The following is a 19,044-nucleotide window of genomic DNA, read 5'->3' as shown; positions in this document are numbered from 1 at the left end:
AAAAAACAATGGCAAATTAAAAAATCTTGAAAAAGAAATCTTATAAATATTTTAATTCATGGGAATAAAATTACCTAAGGATTGTCCGAACATAACACATGATTCCAATGTTAGCTAAAGGTATCCTTTACAATTTGTAACATCCACAATTATAAGCTGGGCCGTGAGATCTTCTGAATATACTTTTACCAACAAAAAAGTGCGCTAATGACTGAAGTAGCCTGCGCGAAATGTGCTCGAATAAAATACTTTTTTCCTTCATTCTCAATCTAAAAATATATATATATATTTCAAATAAACATACGAAAGAGAAGGTTTTACTCAGCAATAAACCAGAAAATATTTAAGTTTGAAAAATAAGTACTTAAAAAAACTCTAGCTAAACATCGACCATTCCCTTCCAAATTTTTATGATAAATTTTAATTCATAGGGATCAAACTAAGGATTGTCCGAATATGACACATTATTCCAATTTAAGCTAAAGGTATCCTTTACAATTTGTACCATCCACAATTTTAAGCTGGGCCGTGAGATCTCCTCTATATACTTTTACCAACAAAAAAGTGTGCCGAATGACTGAAGTAGCCTGCGCGAAATGTGTTTGAATAAAATAATTTTTTTCTTCATTCTTAACCGAGATAGAAATGTTTTACAATACGTATACAAATTTGAAAGTTCTACACAACAATAAACTAGACAATATTTTAGTTTTAAAAATAACTAAAAAAAAAAAAACACTTATTGAACATGGACCACTGCAGCGAGATTTTTATTATACATTTTAATTCATAGGGATCAAACTAAGGATTGTCCGAACATAACACATGATTCCAATGTTAGCCAACGGCTTTCTTTACCATTTGTACCAGCCACAATTTTAAGCTGGGCCGTGAGATCTTCTGTATATACTTTTACCAACAAAAAAGTGCGCCGAATGACTGAAGTAGCCTGCGCGAAATGGGCTTGAATAAAATAATTTTTTTCTTCATTCTCAATCGAGAAAGAAATGTTTTACAATAAGTATACAAAATTGAAAGTTCTACTCAGCAATAAACCAGAAAATATTTATGTTTGACAAATAAGTTCTTAAAAAAACACTAGCTAAACATGTACCACGACCGCCAAATATTCATGATAAATTTTAATTCATAGGGATCAAACTAAGGATTGTCCGAACATAACACATTATTCCAATATTAGCTAAAGGTATCCTTTACAATTTGTACCATCCACAATTTTAAGCTGGGCCGTGAAATCTTCTGTATATACTTTTACCAACAAAAAAGTGCGCCGAATGACTGAAGTAGCCTGCGCGAAATGGGCTTGAATAAAATAATTTTTTTCTTCATTCTCAATCGAGAAAGAAATGTTTCACAATAAGTTTACAAAATTGAAAGTTCTACTCAGCAATAAACCAGAAAATATTTATGTTTGAAAAATAAGTTCATAAAAAAACACTAGCTAAACATGGACCACGACAGCCAAATATTTATGATTAATTTTAATTCATATTGATCAAACTAAGGATTGTCCGAACATAACACATGATTCCAATGTTAGCTAAAGGTATCCTTTACAATTTGTACCAGCCACAATTTTAAGCTGGGCCGTGAGATCTTCTGTATATACTTTTACCAACAAAAAAGTGTGCCGAATGACTGAAGTAGCCTGCGCGAAATGTGTTTGAATAAAATATTTTTTTTCTTCATTCTACACCGAGAAAGAAATGTTTTACAATACGTATACAAATTTGAAAGTTCTGCTCAGCAATAAACCAGAAAATATTTAAGATTGAAAAATAAGTACTTAAAAAAACTCTAGCTAAACATGGACCATTGCATTCCAAATATTTATGATAAATTTTAATTCATAGGAATCAAACTAAGGATTGTCCGAACATAACACTTTATTCCAATGTAAGCTAAAGGTATCCTTTACAATTTGTACCATCCACAATTTTAAGCTGGGCCGTGATATCTTCTGTATATACTTTTACCAACAAAAAAGTGTGCCGAATGACGGAAGTAGCCTGCGCGAAATGGGCTTGAATAAAATAATTTTTTTCTTCATTCTCAATCGAGAAAGAAATGTTTTACAATAAGTATACAAAATTGAAAGTTCTACTCAGCAATAAACCAGAAAATATTTATGTTTGACAAATAAGTTCTTAAAAAAACACTAGCTAAACATGTACCACGACCGCCAAATATTCATGATAAATTTTAATTCATAGGGATCAAACTAAGGATTGTCCGAACATAACACTTTATTCCAATGTAAGCTAAAGGTATCCTTTACAATTTGTACCATCCACAATTTTAAGCTGGGCCGTGATTTCTTCTGTATATACTTTTACCAACAAAAAAGTGTGCCGAATGACTGAAGTAGCCTGCGCGAAATGTGTTTGAATAAAATATTTTTTTTCTTCATTCTCAACCGAGAAAGAAATGTTTTACAATACGTATACAAATTAGACAGTTCTGCTCAGCAATAAACCAGAAAATATTTAATTTTGAAAAATAAGTACTTAAAAAAACTCTAGCTAAACATGGACCATTGCATTCCAAATTTTTATGATATTTTAATATATAGGGATCAAACTAAGGATAGTCCGAACATAACACTTTATTCCAATGTAAGCTAAAGGTATCCTTTACTATTTGTACCATCCACAATTTAAAGCTGGGCCGTGAGATCTTCTGTATATACTTTTACCAACAAAAAAGTGTGCCGAATGACTGAAGTAGCCTGCGCGAAATGGGCTTGAATAAAATAATTTTTTTCTTCATTCTCAATCGAGAAAGAAATGTTTCACAATAAGTATACAAAATTGAAAGTTCTACTCAGCAATAAACCAGAAAATATTTATATTTTGAAAAATAAGTTCATAAAAAAACACTAGCTAAACATGGACCACGACAGCCAAATATTTATGATTAATTTTAATTCATAGGGATCAAACTAAGGATTGTCCGAACATAACACATGATTCCAATGTTATCTAAAGGTATCCTTTACAATTTGTACCATCCACAATTTTAAGTTGGGCCGTGAGATCTTCTGTATATACTTTTACCAACAAAAGTACGCCGAATGACCGAAGTAGCGTGCGCGAAATGTGTTTGAATAAAATAATTTTTTTCTTCATTCTCAACCGAGAAAGAAATGTTTTACAATACGTATACAAATTTGAAAGTTCTGCTCAGCAATAAACCTAAAATATTTAAGTTTGAAAAATAAGTACTTAAAAAAACTCTAGCTAAACATGGACCACGACAGCCAAATATTTATGATTAATTTTAATTCATAGGGATCAAACTAAGGATTGTCCGAACATAACACATGATTCCAATGTTAGCTAAAGGTATCCTTTACAATTTGTACCAGCCACAATTTTAAGCTGGGCCGTGAGATCTTCTGTATATACTTTTACCAACAAAAAAGTGTGCCGAATGACTGAAGTAGCCTGCGCGAAATGTGTTTGAATAAAATATTTTTTTTCTTCATTCTACACCGAGAAAGAAATGTTTTACAATACGTATACAAATTTGAAAGTTTTGCTCAGCAATAAACCAGAAAATATTTAAGATTGAAAAATAAGTACTTAAAAAAACTCTAGCTAAACATGGACCATTGCATTCCAAATTTTTATGATAAATTTTAATTCATAGGAATCAAACTAAGGATTGTCCGAACATAACACTTTATTCCAATGTAAGCTAAAGGTATCCTTTACAATTTTTACCATCCACAATTTTAAGCTGGGCCGTGAGATCTTCTGTATATACTTTTACCAACAAAAAAGTGTGCCGAATGACTGAAGTAGCCTGCGCGAAATGGGCTTGAATAAAATAATTTTTTTCTTCATTCTCAATCGAGAAAGAAATGTTTTACAATAAGTATACAAAATTGAAAGTTCTACTCAGCAATAAACCAGAAAATATTTATGTTTGACAAATAAGTTCTTAAAAAAACACTAGCTAAACATGTACCACGACCGCCAAATATTCATGATAAATTTTAATTCATAGGGATCAAACTAAGGATTGTCCGAACATAACACTTTATTCCAATGTAAGCTAAAGGTATCCTTTACAATTTGTACCATCCACAATTTTAAGCTGGGCCGTGATTTCTTCTGTATATACTTTTACCAACAAAAAAGTGTGCCGAATGACTGAAGTAGCCTGCGCGAAATGTGTTTGAATAAAATATTTTTTTTCTTCATTCTCAACCGAGAAAGAAATGTTTTACAATACGTATACAAATTAGACAGTTCTGCTCAGCAATAAACCAGAAAATATTTAATTTTGAAAAATAAGTACTTAAAAAAACTCTAGCTAAACATGGACCATTGCATTCGAAATTTTTATGATATTTTAATATATAGGGATCAAACTAAGGATAGTCCGAACATAACACTTTATTCCAATGTAAGCTAAAGGTATCCTTTACTATTTGTACCATCCACAATTTAAAGCTGGGCCGTGAGATCTTCTGTATATACTTTTACCAACAAAAAAGTGTGCCGAATGACTGAAGTAGCCTGCGCGAAATGGGCTTGAATAAAATAATTTTTTTCTTCATTCTCAATCGAGAAAGAAATGTTTCACAATAAGTATACAATATTGAAAGTTCTACTCAGCAATAAACCAGAAAATATTTATATTTTGAAAAATAAGTTCATAAAAAAACACTAGCTAAACATGGACCACGACAGCCAAATATTTATGATTAATTTTAATTCATAGGGATCAAACTAAGGATTGTCCGAACATAACACATGATTCCAATGTTATCTAAAGGTATCCTTTACAATTTGTACCATCCACAATTTTAAGCTGGGCCGTGAGATCTTCTGTATATACTTTTACCAACAAAAAAGTGCGCCGAATGACCGAAGTAGCGTGCGCGAAATGTGTTTGAATAAAATAATTTTTTTCTTCATTCTCAACCGAGAAAGAAATGTTTTACAATACGTATACAAATTTGAAAGTTCTGCTCAGCAATAAACCTAAAATATTTAAGTTTGAAAAATAAGTACTTAAAAAAACTCTAGCTAAACATGGACCATTGCATTCCAAATTTTTATGATAAATTTTAATTCATAGGGATCAAACTAAGGATTGTCCGAACACAACACATGATTACAATGTTATCCCAATGCCTTCTTTACAATCTACACCATCCACAATTTTTAGCTAGGCCGTGAGATCTTTTGTATATACTTTTACCAACAAAAAAGTTCGCCGAATGACTGAAGTAGCTTTCGCGAAATGGGCTTGAATGTAATAATTTATTTCTTCATTCTCAATCGAGAAAGAAATATTTTACAATAATTATACAAAATTGAAAGTTCTATTTAGCAATTAACCAGAAACTATTTAAGTGTGAAAAATAAGTACTTAAAAAAACACTAACTAATCATGGACCACTGCAGCCATATTTTTATTATACATTTTAATTCACAGGGATCAAACTAAGGATTGGCCACACATAACTTCTTATTCCAGCATTAGCCCAATGTTTTCTTTACAATTTGTACCATCCACATTTTTAAGCTGGGCTGTGAAATCTTCTGAATAAATACCGACAGCTGTTCTTTAGTATATTTCGTCACACTTACAACGACAGTTGTAAGACACAAAGTGTAATATTGAAAATCATTATAGTGTTGGACTTATATGTAACTATTTTTAAGAAACAACCGAAGTCATTAAGGGGCCCGCCTCGTCAAGGGTGTATGTGTGTTAGTGAGGCGGGATGATAAGTGCGACGCTCGATGGTATTTCTAGCGCGGTATCGCCTCTAAGCGCAAGGCTCTGAATTGACGCGTAGTCTTCTCGTCGTCACAGGATAACTGTGAAATTTGAGCGGTGACCGCAACATTATATGGCCGATAAATGAAGATAAAGGTGTAATGTAAGCCCCTTAAGTGCTTTTAATAATCTGTACTGGTTGTTTTACGCTTAAAAATTACTCTGAAAACATGCGTTTTAGCCATTTTAACTCTTCTAGAAATACAGTTTAAAAACATGATCCAAAATTAAAAGTACTTTTCGGGCCTCCGCGAACTCTTAAATGCCTTTCGTAAACATACCCCACTCGGATATCTTGAGTAGTTTTGAAATCGCGTTGTTTTTCCTGAAGCTCTGCGCACCGTCTGTGTGACCAGGTAGGCGGAGCCCTTAATGCAAGTTAACGATTCTAAATAAATAATTGCTTTCATAATAAGTCTCTTTTCAAGCGAGCGGTTTTGAGAGAAAACTATTGTGCACAACCACTGAAAATAAACTGTAAAATAAACAGTGAATTTAACCAATTATTTTGCTATTAAATATATTTTTTTATAACTTACGTCTTCTTTCAGACTTGTAAGATGTGAACTACGGTCACATCATTACCATGGACAGTTACTTGCCGTCGGAGTGATTCACTCAGTTTCTAGTGTGAGGCTAAGTTACATTGCACGAGCGTCGGTGGGTCTGGCTACGTGAGGCTTGGTTTCATGTGACACCTAACGGCCGTGATATAGCGACCGAGAAGACTGAGCAAGTGTTGGAGATTGGAACCAGGTCTGCCAACTATCCACCTGCCTAGTGAGTCCCTACTCGCCTGAGGACCAAGGCGAGTACCACAACTTAAAGCGCCGTTTGCTGATCAGCAGTGGGTACCTTACACCCGGAGTCCAGGGAGAGGTTTGGGATTGGTACCGGGTCACCAGCGAGTAGCAGAGCCGCGAGCGAGTCGCAGTCCAGGCCGCTGGTCGTGGCTGATCCTGGGGTTGCGCCCAGGACCCAGATGAGGAGAGAGGACCAGGCACAAGCTCAGGCATTCCTGGACGAGATGAACAATCGCCTGGAGATGCGGCCATATCGCTGAGCCGCGGACCGAGAGGCAGTAGTACCCATTGCCTGCCCGAGTACCTATATTGGCGTCGACTGACTGGTCTCTTCGTGAACTAGCGAACTTAAAAAGGACTGAGGCTGCCTGTATTATTAGGACTGTTAGTGTTCAGAGGGCAGCCTGTCGTAATAATATATTAGTTATAAATGTAATTTTCATGTGGTTTATGTATTTTAATACTAGCTACACATTAGGTTTAATTAATAGCTCACCGAGGATGATTGTTCTTTAAGACCTGTTGTGTTTATCTTATGGCCAAGGTATGAGAGAGATTTGTCGTGGACTGGGAGCAGTGTATGGTTTTTTCCTACTCGTGCCTGAACTGAGTTTATTTTGTTACCAGAGTAGTGGCCAACGAGTCGCCAGCAAACATGAGAGAAAGGGAATGCAGGCCATGTTGGAAATTATGTTTAAATTGTTTGTATTGTCATGGTTGAAATAATAACTAGCTCGAGTCCATTCTGTTGTGAGTGGCCGAAGCGCTGGCACCTGCTGCACTGCGTGGGGCGCCGGACGCCTGTAGTCGTCCACTCTTATGAGCCGCCTGCGAGCTCGCGTAGGGTGCGGATGCGCTCAGGATCGCAGGCCTGAGGCGCCCTCGCTCTTCTGCCTGGTCCCGCGGTTTTCCAGAAACCACAAGTTATAGACAGACAGTCGTAGGGCTGTGAATTCCTCCTGGAGGAAGTTGGTCGGGGTTTGTGCAGCACGAATCCCTCTGATAGCCCAGGAAACAAAGGTTTCAACCTGTGAAAAATTTGTCCAAAGCTGAATTTTTGCACAGTGGTAGAGTCGACTATGCTTAATAACATACCGAAAGTTTACCGCTGTAGACCTTGTGCGTATCACTGAAAATTTACAGTTAAGTCCTAGATGACAGCGACTTGCAGCAGTTCATTAAAATGCTTCCCATTTTCGCACTTTTTACCGTAGACTCTCGATAGCTATATGAAAATAATCTTAAAGCACTACTACTCACATTTATAATGAATAAAGTTCTAAAAGTTAATATTAAAGGTAAGAAAAAAAATGTTCAATTAATGAAATAAGTTTTTTTACATCAGTCAAGGCAATAAAAAGACAATTCACTTAAAAATAAAGGGTCTTACGCAAATATTTCTTTAACAAAAGTTGTTGTATAGTTCTTAAGCTTTACAGGGACATATCTCTCAAAAGTCTAGATTAATTTATAGGATCACTAGAGACTCCCGAGCTTATCAATGTCGTCTACGCACTGCGACAGAGCCACAGCCGCAAGCGCTGTGGCCACTCTCACTCCCACGAAATCGAAGATTTTTAATCTTTGTAAAATTTTGTTCCTAACTGAAATTTTAAACAGTGGTAACATTAAAGTTTTCTAGCAACATTTGAAATGTTTACCTCCGCAAACCTTGCGCGGAACACCGAAAACGAGAAGTTAAGTCCTAAATAATACTTTATTGACCACTCAACAATATGGCACTATAACGTAATTACTATAGTATACTTCCAGAATAGCAAACCAAAACTTACTCAAAACATTATTCTCAATGATTAAATTTAAAAATCTTTCACTACGTTTGACTAAATATGATATTTATTCAATAATATTAGAAGAGAGGTGTTCTGAAAAAAAGGGCACAAATGAAAATACGTATTACAAAAACACGTAGAGCCCGATGTGAAAACATTAAAAAAAGTAGTTGCAAAGTTCTTAAACTTTAAATTAGTTTATTTGTTGAGAGCTTGGTACAATGTGTCTGACCGCTAAAGCGATCCGAGCCGCGTAGTGTATACTAGTGCGAGGTTGTCGAAGTAGGCTCGGGTCGGGACGAATTTCGCTGTAAAGAAACAAAGGTATTTAATACATGGAAAATTATCCCAAAGAAAAAACTTTGTACAATTGCAGAATGAACGTTTCTTAGTAACATATCAAAAGTTTACCGATGCAAACCTTGTGCGTCACACAAAAAACGAGCAGTTAAGCCCAAAATGTCAATTTTTTGCAACGATCCACAATAATGGATATTGCAAATGCAGTTTATAAAGTAGACTGACAGTATGGAACCCAAAATAATCTAGAAACATTGCCCTATCTGAGGATAGTGATAAAAAGTACAAAGTTTAAACATCTGTCTATAAAATAGACAATTTAAATCATTCAAGTTAACGAATTCACTTTCATTCAATTTTTAGGAAATATAAATATATTTTACATAAACTTAAAGAGCCCAACATGGAAATCGCTTAGAGTAAACGTTGTTGCATATTTATTCATCTTTAAATTGGTATATTTTTTAAGTGTCTCATTCAATTAGTCTGACCGCTGAAGCGATCCGAGCCGCGTAGTGTATACTACTGCGATGTTGTCGAAGTAGGCTCGGGTTGGGACGAATTTCGCTGTAAAGAAACAAAGGTTTTTAATACATGGAAAATTATCCCAAAGAAGAAACTTTGTACAGTTGTAGAGTGAACGTTTCTTAGTAACATATCAAAAGTTTACCGATGCAAACCTTGTGCGTCACGCCAAAAACGAGCAGTTAAGCCCATAAGGACAATTTTTTTGCAACGATCCACAATAATGGATATTGCAAATGCAGTTTATGGAGTAGACTGACAGTATGGAACCCAAAATAATCTAGAAACATTGTTTTATCTGAGGATAGTAATAAAAAGTACACAGTTTTAACATCTTTATATAAAATAGACAATTTAAATCATTAAAGTTGAGAAATTCATTTTCATTCAAATTTACAGAAAAGTTAATACATCTTACATAAATATAAAGAGCCCTACGTGAAAATCGCTTTCAATAAACATTGTTGCATATTTATTCTTCTTTAAATGGATATATTTGTTAAGGGTCTCATACAATTTGTTTGACCCCTGAAGCTATCCGAGCCGTGTAGTGTGTACTACTGTGAGGTTGCCGAAGTCGGCTTGGGGTCGGAACGAATTTCGCTGTTAAGAAACATGGAAAATTATCCCAAAGCAGAAACTTTGTACAGTTGTAGAATAAACGTTTCTTAGTAACATGTCAAAAGTTTACCGATGATCCCTTGTGATCACACCAATAACGAGCAATTAAGTCCTTAATGATAATTTCCCAAACGATCCACAAAATTTTGTTTCGTAAATAATTTAATAACTCTATAAATACTTTTTTTAAGTAGGCTCCCAGTATACAGCAAACTTGGTTTGTCCTAAAACGCCATACTACTACGGTAATAGGAATATGAAATCACTACAGACAAGATTTTGTTCCGTTTACTATGGTGAAACCAGAGCTAACCGAGAAATGACCGAACGTCCCGGAAAGTTGTGATATTTGACGATATTGCGCGAGTAGCACACCCGTACGTGACTACAGAGAATGGATAGTTTCCTTAACCGTTAGGATTTCTGGTACGAACACTCTCTTACAGGTAGGGTCATAAAAAAATACGGTCAAACTCTTGCAAAAACATCCACCACCGCTCTTTGCCACTAGCAATCCAACGACGTCAGCTAGGCGCAGCACTCAAATACATTAACTTATTAAAAAAACTGAATATGTAATGCTACCTATACGTTTTACAACACCGTGTGTTATTTATTTTCTGAAAAAAAAAAACTATTATTATAGGAATTATGTTGTAAAAGTGAAAAAAAAACTCAGAGTACATTTACGATGTATCGTTTTATTCAATTTTTATGTAGTAAACTGATTTTAAAGAAGTAAATATATAATTTTTCATTTTGTCGAATACAGGCTACATTAAAATTTTGCATTGTTCTAATCGAAAATAAAACGATGTATCAGAAATAAAAAAAATTGTTGCTAAAAAATTATTTTTAATAATAAAATTTTTGAAACAGAATAAATCCATGCAGATATAAAACCAGAGGTCCTCTAGAGTTTTTCATTTACAAGTTCCAAGCAGAAATCGTTTATTGTTAATTTTATTGTATCAAAAAACATTCATATAAGAAAAAAAATGCATATCTCATTCCATGTAACATACACCCTCTCATATGAATTAGCCTTGTTTTAAGTAATCCCTAAATAAGACCCAGTTGAATGAGTGTCGCAGTACGCAGTGTGTCGCAATGCCGCGCTGGAACGGCGGTGGCCGTGAGAGATCAGTACGGCCGCAGTACACTGCAACGCTCGGGCCGCTTTAATGAGCCAACTAATTACGTTAGACTCTGTATAAATATATTGTCTTAAAGCTAAAGGTATAACCAAAAACATTTATTTGGACATTTTTCGCATTGGACTCTTCAAATTGGTGTAAATAGTATTTTTATCTGAGTGGCAAAGATAGAAAATAATATATCATGAATTAATCGCTTAATATCAAATCTTTAATATTAACAATTTATGCTTTTTACAACATTAATGGCTGTATTAGAGTCTCAAGATTATTTTGGTAGTTTTATGGACAGTCTAAATTAAAAACTGTACAAATGGGTAGCATTTTAATGGACTGATGTAAGTCGCTGTCATCTAGGACTTAAATGCAAATTTTCGGTGATACGCACAAGGTCTACAGCGGTAAACTTTCGGTATGTTATTAAGCATAGTCAAATCTACAACTGTGCAAATATTCAGCTTTGGACAAATTTTTCACAGGTTTGTGCCTTTTTAAGTCTTGGTTTCCTGGACTACAGGGGGCCCGAGTGTTGGGCGCCTTGACCGCGCGGTGATACTCGGCGATGGAGCCGTGACGGCCGCGGTTTTGGCACGTGTGCTCCTTTGAGCGCTGGAAATACCCGCGGGTACTGGTGCCGCTCGTCAAGGGAGGGAGGGGGGGCTGTCGGTCGTAGAGACCTCCCGACCGTGGTAACCGGCTGTTCGCTCGTGCTCAGCCCTGAAGGGGCCTCGCAGTCCGTCATTGTAGTCGCGTCACTCATTGTTCGTGCGGCGGTCGCCTATTCACTCAGGGCCACCAACTGACCTTCCCCCCCCCCCCCCCCCCCCGGGGGGGCTAGTTAACTGGGTTCAGGCTACAGGAAAGCTATATCCCAGGAAACAAAAGTTTGTGAAAACTTTGCCCAAAGATGAATTTTTGCACAGTGGTAGAGTCAACTATCCTAAATATATACCGAATGTTTACCGCTGTAGTCATTTAGCGTATCACCGAAAACGTGCAGTTACGTCCTAGATGACAGCGACTCACAACAGTCCATTAAAATGTTTCTTATTTACTCAGTTTTTAACATAGCCTCTCCATAAATGCATCAAAATAATCTAGAAACACTATTTCACACATTTATGTTAAAACATGTGCCAAATATTAGTATAAAAGGTATGATAGAAATCGATGAAGTAATAAAAAAAAGTGTTTTTTTCTTTATCTCAATCAATGACATAAAAATATGAATCACATTAAAATAAAGGGTCCGATGTAATAATTACGTTAAAAAAAAATTGTGCATATTTCGTAAGCTAAAAAGGGATATATATTTGAAGAGGCTTGAGTAATTGATTAAATCGCTAGAGCGATCCGAGTGTAGCATTGTTGTGTACGTATTGCGACAGTGCTACAGCTGCAAAGGCTGGGGTGACTTTCGCTCCCATGAAATCGAGGTTTTGTAACCTATGAAATATTCACCCCAAACTGAGATTTGGTACAGTTGTAATATCATCTTTTTCTAGTTACATGTTAAATTAACCTCCGCAAACCTTGTGCTTTACACCAAAAACGTTAAGTGAAACTTTGAATAATAGCTTCTTGAGTGCTCCACAATATTGCATTCCGTAAACGTTATTACTGTAGTGAACCAAACAAAATTTATCTAAATATATTATTCAACGTGATATAATTGAAAAATGTTTCATATTATGAAATATAATTATCAAATGAATGAAAATACAGATAACATAAACCTGAATGGACCGACTTAAAAGACGTTAGAAAAGATTGTTGCATGATTCTTAAGCATTAAAATGGTATATTGCTCTGACTCAATTGATCTGACCAGTGAAAGGTTCCGAGCGACGTAGTGTGTATTGTACTGCGGGAACCTAAAGTTGCTCGGGTTGGGGCAAATTTCGGTCTTAGGAAACTAAGGTTTTTAATGTAAGAAAAAATATATAAACGCTGTATTTTTCAACAGTGGTAGAATTAACATTTTTTAGTAACATATCAAATTCAACAGTGGTAGAATTAACATTTTTTAGTAACATATCAAAAGTTTTCTGCTGCAAACCTTGTGCATCACACAGAAAACGTGCGGTTATGTCGTGCTTAGATGTTGCGAAGGCCCTGCGTCGCATTAAAAGTGATGCGGTTTGTAATGACAAAATATCCATTAAAATGCTGCATATAATGTCACCATTTGTTGTATCTGTTATGGAGCACATTTTTAATGCAACACTTACTACAGGTCAATATCCGACTATATGGAAGTACTCGTTTATTAAACCAATTCCAAAAATTAAATCTCCAGAATAATCCAAAGGCTTCCACCCTATAAGCATCCTACCTGCTGTTTCCAAAGCTCTTGAACACCTGGTGCATCAGCAAACATGTACATACCTATGAAAAGGAAATCTTTTAGATACTTTCCAGTCAGGTTTCAGACCTGGTCACAGTACCACTACTGTTTTAATTAATGCTATGGATAATATACGTCGTGTTATTGATAAGCGGGTACTAACGATTTTAACGCTGCTTGACCTCAGTAAAGCTTTTGATTCGGCAGACCATGCCCTATTACTAAGTAAAATTTCAGTTCTCTACAACTTCTCTCATAGAGTTTGGCTTGGTTCGAATCCCATCTTAACGTTCTTTGCCGATGTGTCGTCCTTGATAGTGAATTGTCCTGCTGGCTCCTTGTAAAAGCGGGAGTTCCTCGGGGTTCGATTCTTGGTCCACTTTTATTTGCAATTTTTATTAATGACTTACTTAAATGCCTCATTACTTGCCAATATCACATGTACACAGATGATGTTTAGATGTTCAGATTTATCTTCATACCAAAGCAACTGATATTAATCAGTCGATTAGTTTTGTATATTATGATATTGCTTCTATTTTGAGATGGGTAAGTGCCAATAAACTCATGTTGAATATTGACAAAACACAGGCCATAATAATCGACTCTGCTCTCATGATATCCAAAGTAACTTCTTTTAAACGTAATAACTTGACACTTGGAGGAATACATATTCAGTTCTCTTAGGTTGTGAGAAACCTGGGAGTTATGATAAATTCAACTTTAACCTGGAAGGATCAGGTAATGCAAATTAGCAAGAAAATAGAGATCTCCGTGCATTGCTTATGATGCTTATAAATTTTTTCTCCCCCCCCCCCCTTCCCAGCATTAAAACCATCCTTATTCAATTCTTAATTATGCCGCACTTTGATTACTGCGATGTTTTGTTTCCTGATTTGACTGATAAATTAGCAAAACGACTTCAGAATCTCCAGAACTCCTGTGTAAGATTAATTTTTGACGTGAAAATGTCTAATAAATCGATGTGTCCCGTTACGCTCATTGTACGCTTGCGCCGCATCTCTCTTCCACTCGATTGGAACAACCATCGATTTGACTTTTCAATCATGTTTTCGTCGTTTTAATTATTAATATTATGTAATTTAACGATCGTCCACCGATTTTCAGCACAATCGGTACGGTTATTTAAAAGTAATATTGAATTTTCAAATACGTTTTTGTACGAATAATGGTGTTTTACAGTTACACATAATAATTCAAATTACTCCCGGGATCTTTTGCACAAGGTTTAAAAAATATTGTAACACATTATAAATAAGTTTGGTGTATTTGGGATGCGTATTTTTTATAAAATCGTATTATAAAAAAGAAATTAAATTATTCCCCTACGGTGCTGTCATCTACGGTGACGGACGCGAACCGAACGAATCGCGCTATTTATCCTCTTTTGTACGAACAATGGTGTTTTACAGTTACACATAATAATTCAAACTAAACCCGGGATACTTTGCACAATGATTTAAAAAATATTGTGATACATCATAAATACGTTTGGTGTATTTGGGACGCGTCTTTGTTATAAACTCGTATTATAAAAACGAAATAATATGATTCCCCTACGGTGCTGTCATCTACGGTGACGGACGCGAACCGAACTAATCATGCTATCTACCCGCTTCCGCGGTAACCAGGCACTCGTTAATACATATTTTACTTTGTTTATCGCGAGGAGCGTTATTATTAATGAATTATAAATAAAATTTCGTGCCCGGGGCCACAATTGCATATCATTTTGAGCACTGGAAGACATAAAAACGTAAAATATTCTCGACGAATTTTAATCTCGGCCCCAGCGCTCCACGAGCGTCTGGGTTGGAGATTAAAGCCGAAATTCTTTCTTTAACTTACTAATACTTATTTTATTAACTGCTAGGGCATTTTTATTAAACTCTACGTTTAATTTCACGACGAACAAACTTCGTCGTTAAATGTGTAATTGCGAAAAAGCGTAAAACATTCTAGACGATCTTGAAGTTAAGTAGCAAACATGTATAAAAGTTATAGTTAAAATAATCTCTTCGGTAAAGTAATTTACATATTTGAATTAATGAGTGAAATAAAAGTAAATTTATCAATTAAATTGTAGATTTCATTTCAATCCTTCTTTGTATCCATACCAAATAGTGATAATTCAATAAAAATGATTCAATTTTATTCATAAAAGTATGCAATCATTTCATCAATGTTTTGTTATGACGTTGTCACGTTAAACTATCGTCCGTAAACCGACTTTACTAACAACCAATTTTTTTAACCTAAAATCACGAGACCATATAACTCAGTACTATAAGCAGTTGAAATAGTTTAGACTCACACAGGGGCGTGATATGCACATGCTGATTCTTGCTTACAATACACTGCGGCTGGGATACCCTCAATATCTGTCGGCCAATTTAAATTATCTCCACAGCTACCATAACCGTGAGACACGATCCCGTACATTCAACCAAATGTTTATCAGGATCTTAAATTTTTGTCGTTCAATTCTCTAAAGTTTGTTTTCGATCTGTATCAAGCCTTCATTATAAACATCAAAATCTTGACCTTGTTGTTGGGCTATGTGTCTGATATCTTGACACAAATCGTCTTTAAAAGTGTCCCATAAGTTGAGAGGTTCCGGGGGGAAACAAAATTATAATATCACCACAAACAATTCTCTCAGCTTTAACGGACATTGAGAAATCGAAGCTTCTCTCAAAGTTATTTCCCATTGGTTATCATTTTCCAGCAAACATCTATCTTGGCAAGCGGCTTTGTAAGTTTCTTTAACAATTCCATCAACTGTTTTTAAGTCCTGAAACGATGTTGGGCCACGTACATGATGAAGTAGTATCCTGAGATAAAAACATTCTGACTGGGAAGGATGAATGCTGTACACTCTTCCCAATGCCGCATCTTTTTTTATGCCGGGGTGTCCAACTACGTCTTGGCCACGTTTCCTTCTAGAAAATTTATTGTTATCCCATGTATAGTAATGAGGGACTTCGTGATAGAGTAGTGTTTTAGCAAATCCGTCACTACTGCACAGGTCAAAAAACGCAGTGAGTGTCGTTTTTGGTGGATTTTACACTATATTTTGCATGTTTTCAATGCGGCAGTCCTCTTTTTTTGCCACTCTACAGTAAGCATATAACATTTGACCGGCCCAAAAATCGCGTCTTTTGTGATTATTTTTATGAGGTTTTTTTTTTTTTTCATTTTTAAGTGAAACACTTGAGCGATGATGTCATACCGTTCGAAAGATCGCTGACCGGGAAAAAGTTCATAGCATCTTGCGTCTTTTCGTGGAGATACCTCGGAGACCCAGTAAATGATGACGGTAAGATAACATGCTGACCTATATTGGCAGCATTTACGCTTGCGTCTTGGTTCAAAGCATCCCTCAAATGAATATAGTCATCTGCTCTAAGCTTTTGTTGGTTTCGGCAAATAAAATTTAACCTTTCTGAAATCATCTTCGCCATCATATCCACACAATACTGATTAAACAAATCTTTGTAATAATGCAGTGTGCTAAAACAGTTGGTCCTAATCATTAAACGATAGGCATAATATTGAATACATGACACCGTCTTATTTCGTAAGGCATTCTGCTGAGGAATAGTCACATAATGTATGTCGTCTCCTGATTCAAATATTAGTGGATATTGTAACGGATCGTAGGTGCGGTGCAATTCCGACACTCGTTTTAGTTGTCCGTCTCTACCATGCAGTACAATATCCCTGGGTCCTTTGTCTTCGTCGACCAATAGAACGGCCACATCATTTATGGAAGGAGCGTTATATCTGCCCTGGTATTCTGCCAGAGGTGTGCGATCAGAGTGAATGATTAATTTTAAACTTTCAGGGATGTTAAATTCGATACTATGTTTATAACTTCGTATGTACATGTTGTGGCTATTTAATACGGTCTGCAATTCGTTAATCAAATCTATTTTTAGCATAGGGGCCATGTTTTATCGCAATGATAGTTGGTCAGCTTCTGAAATAAAATATATTTGCAGAAATGGAGGGCTTTGTCCTGCTGGTGGTAAGTGGCTACCTATAAGATGATAGACTTGCCCTTCTACCTTAAAGGTGGGCATAAAATTTCCCTCTCTAATTTCTTTCGCCCCAAACGAAGTCATCTGAAAAAGGCTATTGTATCTACGTGCATTATTTAAAAAAATGCGCGGAATATGTGTGATTATTAGTCAAAAGCTTTTTATTGGTTCTGGTGGCTCTTTAATATTAGAAAGAATAACTTTCCCAGACGCGCAGCACATACCGCTCGCTTAATCATTCCATTTTTTAGCAAAACATTTAGGACAAACCTTATTCATTGCTCCGATTTGGATGCTGTTCTGAGAGCATAATCAATATGTGGATCGTAACTGAATGCTGATATATTAGTTGGCAGTTCTACCACTATATTTAAGTGCGTAGATATTAAGATACTAAATAAAGTAATATAATATATTAGGCTAAGAGAGAAAAATTAAAAATAATAAAAACAAAAAAAATAAAATAAAATACCAAAAATATAATAGTTTAATTCATATTAAGTTATTAGCTTTAAAATATCTTAAATAATGTAGCCTACGCTCCGCACTAGCAGAGCGTACACATAGTGAAATATGTTCTGTTTGTATATGTTTAGTAAGTAAGGTGTTATAATTTTCTTCTTTTAGTTTAGGTGCTACTGGAGGCGGAGTGGGTGGCCCGGTGTGGCCAGCCACCACCAGGGGCGCTCGCGTCCCTGGTCAGAAGATCCAGAACTGCAGAACAACAAACAATGCGGACATTTAAGTCCAAGCGCCCAAACCCCGCATGGTAGACTCTTTCTGCTCTGACCAACTCTTCTTCCTGAACCATCCTTCTTTCTCCCGTATTGAACCTGCCTGAAATTAATGCATGAAATTTGGCATCCCGCATGAAAGTGCCCAGGGTTTTCCCTGTGTCTATGCAGGTTTTACCTGGGCCCAACTTATCAAGTAGTTTAGTCTAGAGTTAAGAGTGAGGGGAGTTAGTCATGGCGCCAATCGCTGCCATGGCTGGCCAATCCCCTCCTAGCACACGATGCATGCGACCCTCTCCCTGCATGGCTAATCCCAGCATGACTAAGGCGTATAGGCTTCGGCCTGAGACGCACTTAGGTCCCTCCCTAACCCGGACCCCTCCCAAACACACTTAGTTTTAGTTAGGTTAGGAAAAAAAAAAATATTACGCATTCTAGTTGTTAACGATTGTTGTCTTTCTCACTGTGCAATAAGTCGCTGCGAGCGTTCGGCACTCGATTGTCGTTCGTATAGTTGGAACGATCTGGCATTTTGTGCTGTAAGACGAAGCGAACGTTCGGTGCTAGATTCCCTCGCGCGTGCTTGTGACATTCTGTCACTATTTTGAGCAAGGCGTTGCGAACGTTCGGCGCTAGATTCCCTTGTACGTGCTTGTGACATTCTGTCACTATTTTGAACAAGGTGTTGCGAACGTTTGGCGCTAGATTCTGTGGCCCGCGATTGCGAAGCATACGCTCTCTGATTTGCGAGACGATCTGAATTTTCAGAAGATGATTCTCCAATACGTCGTATTTTTGCCAATCTCGTTTGGGAGCAACTTTTAGATAGTTGAGACTTTTTTTTCCTAGGCATTACGTTGAATTTTTTTAATCAGATAAA

This window comes from Bacillus rossius, chromosome 1 (assembly GCF_032445375.1).
Source record: "Bacillus rossius redtenbacheri isolate Brsri chromosome 1, Brsri_v3, whole genome shotgun sequence".
NCBI lineage: Eukaryota > Metazoa > Arthropoda > Insecta > Phasmatodea > Bacillidae > Bacillus > Bacillus rossius.
This window is presented reverse-complemented; position numbering follows the sequence as displayed.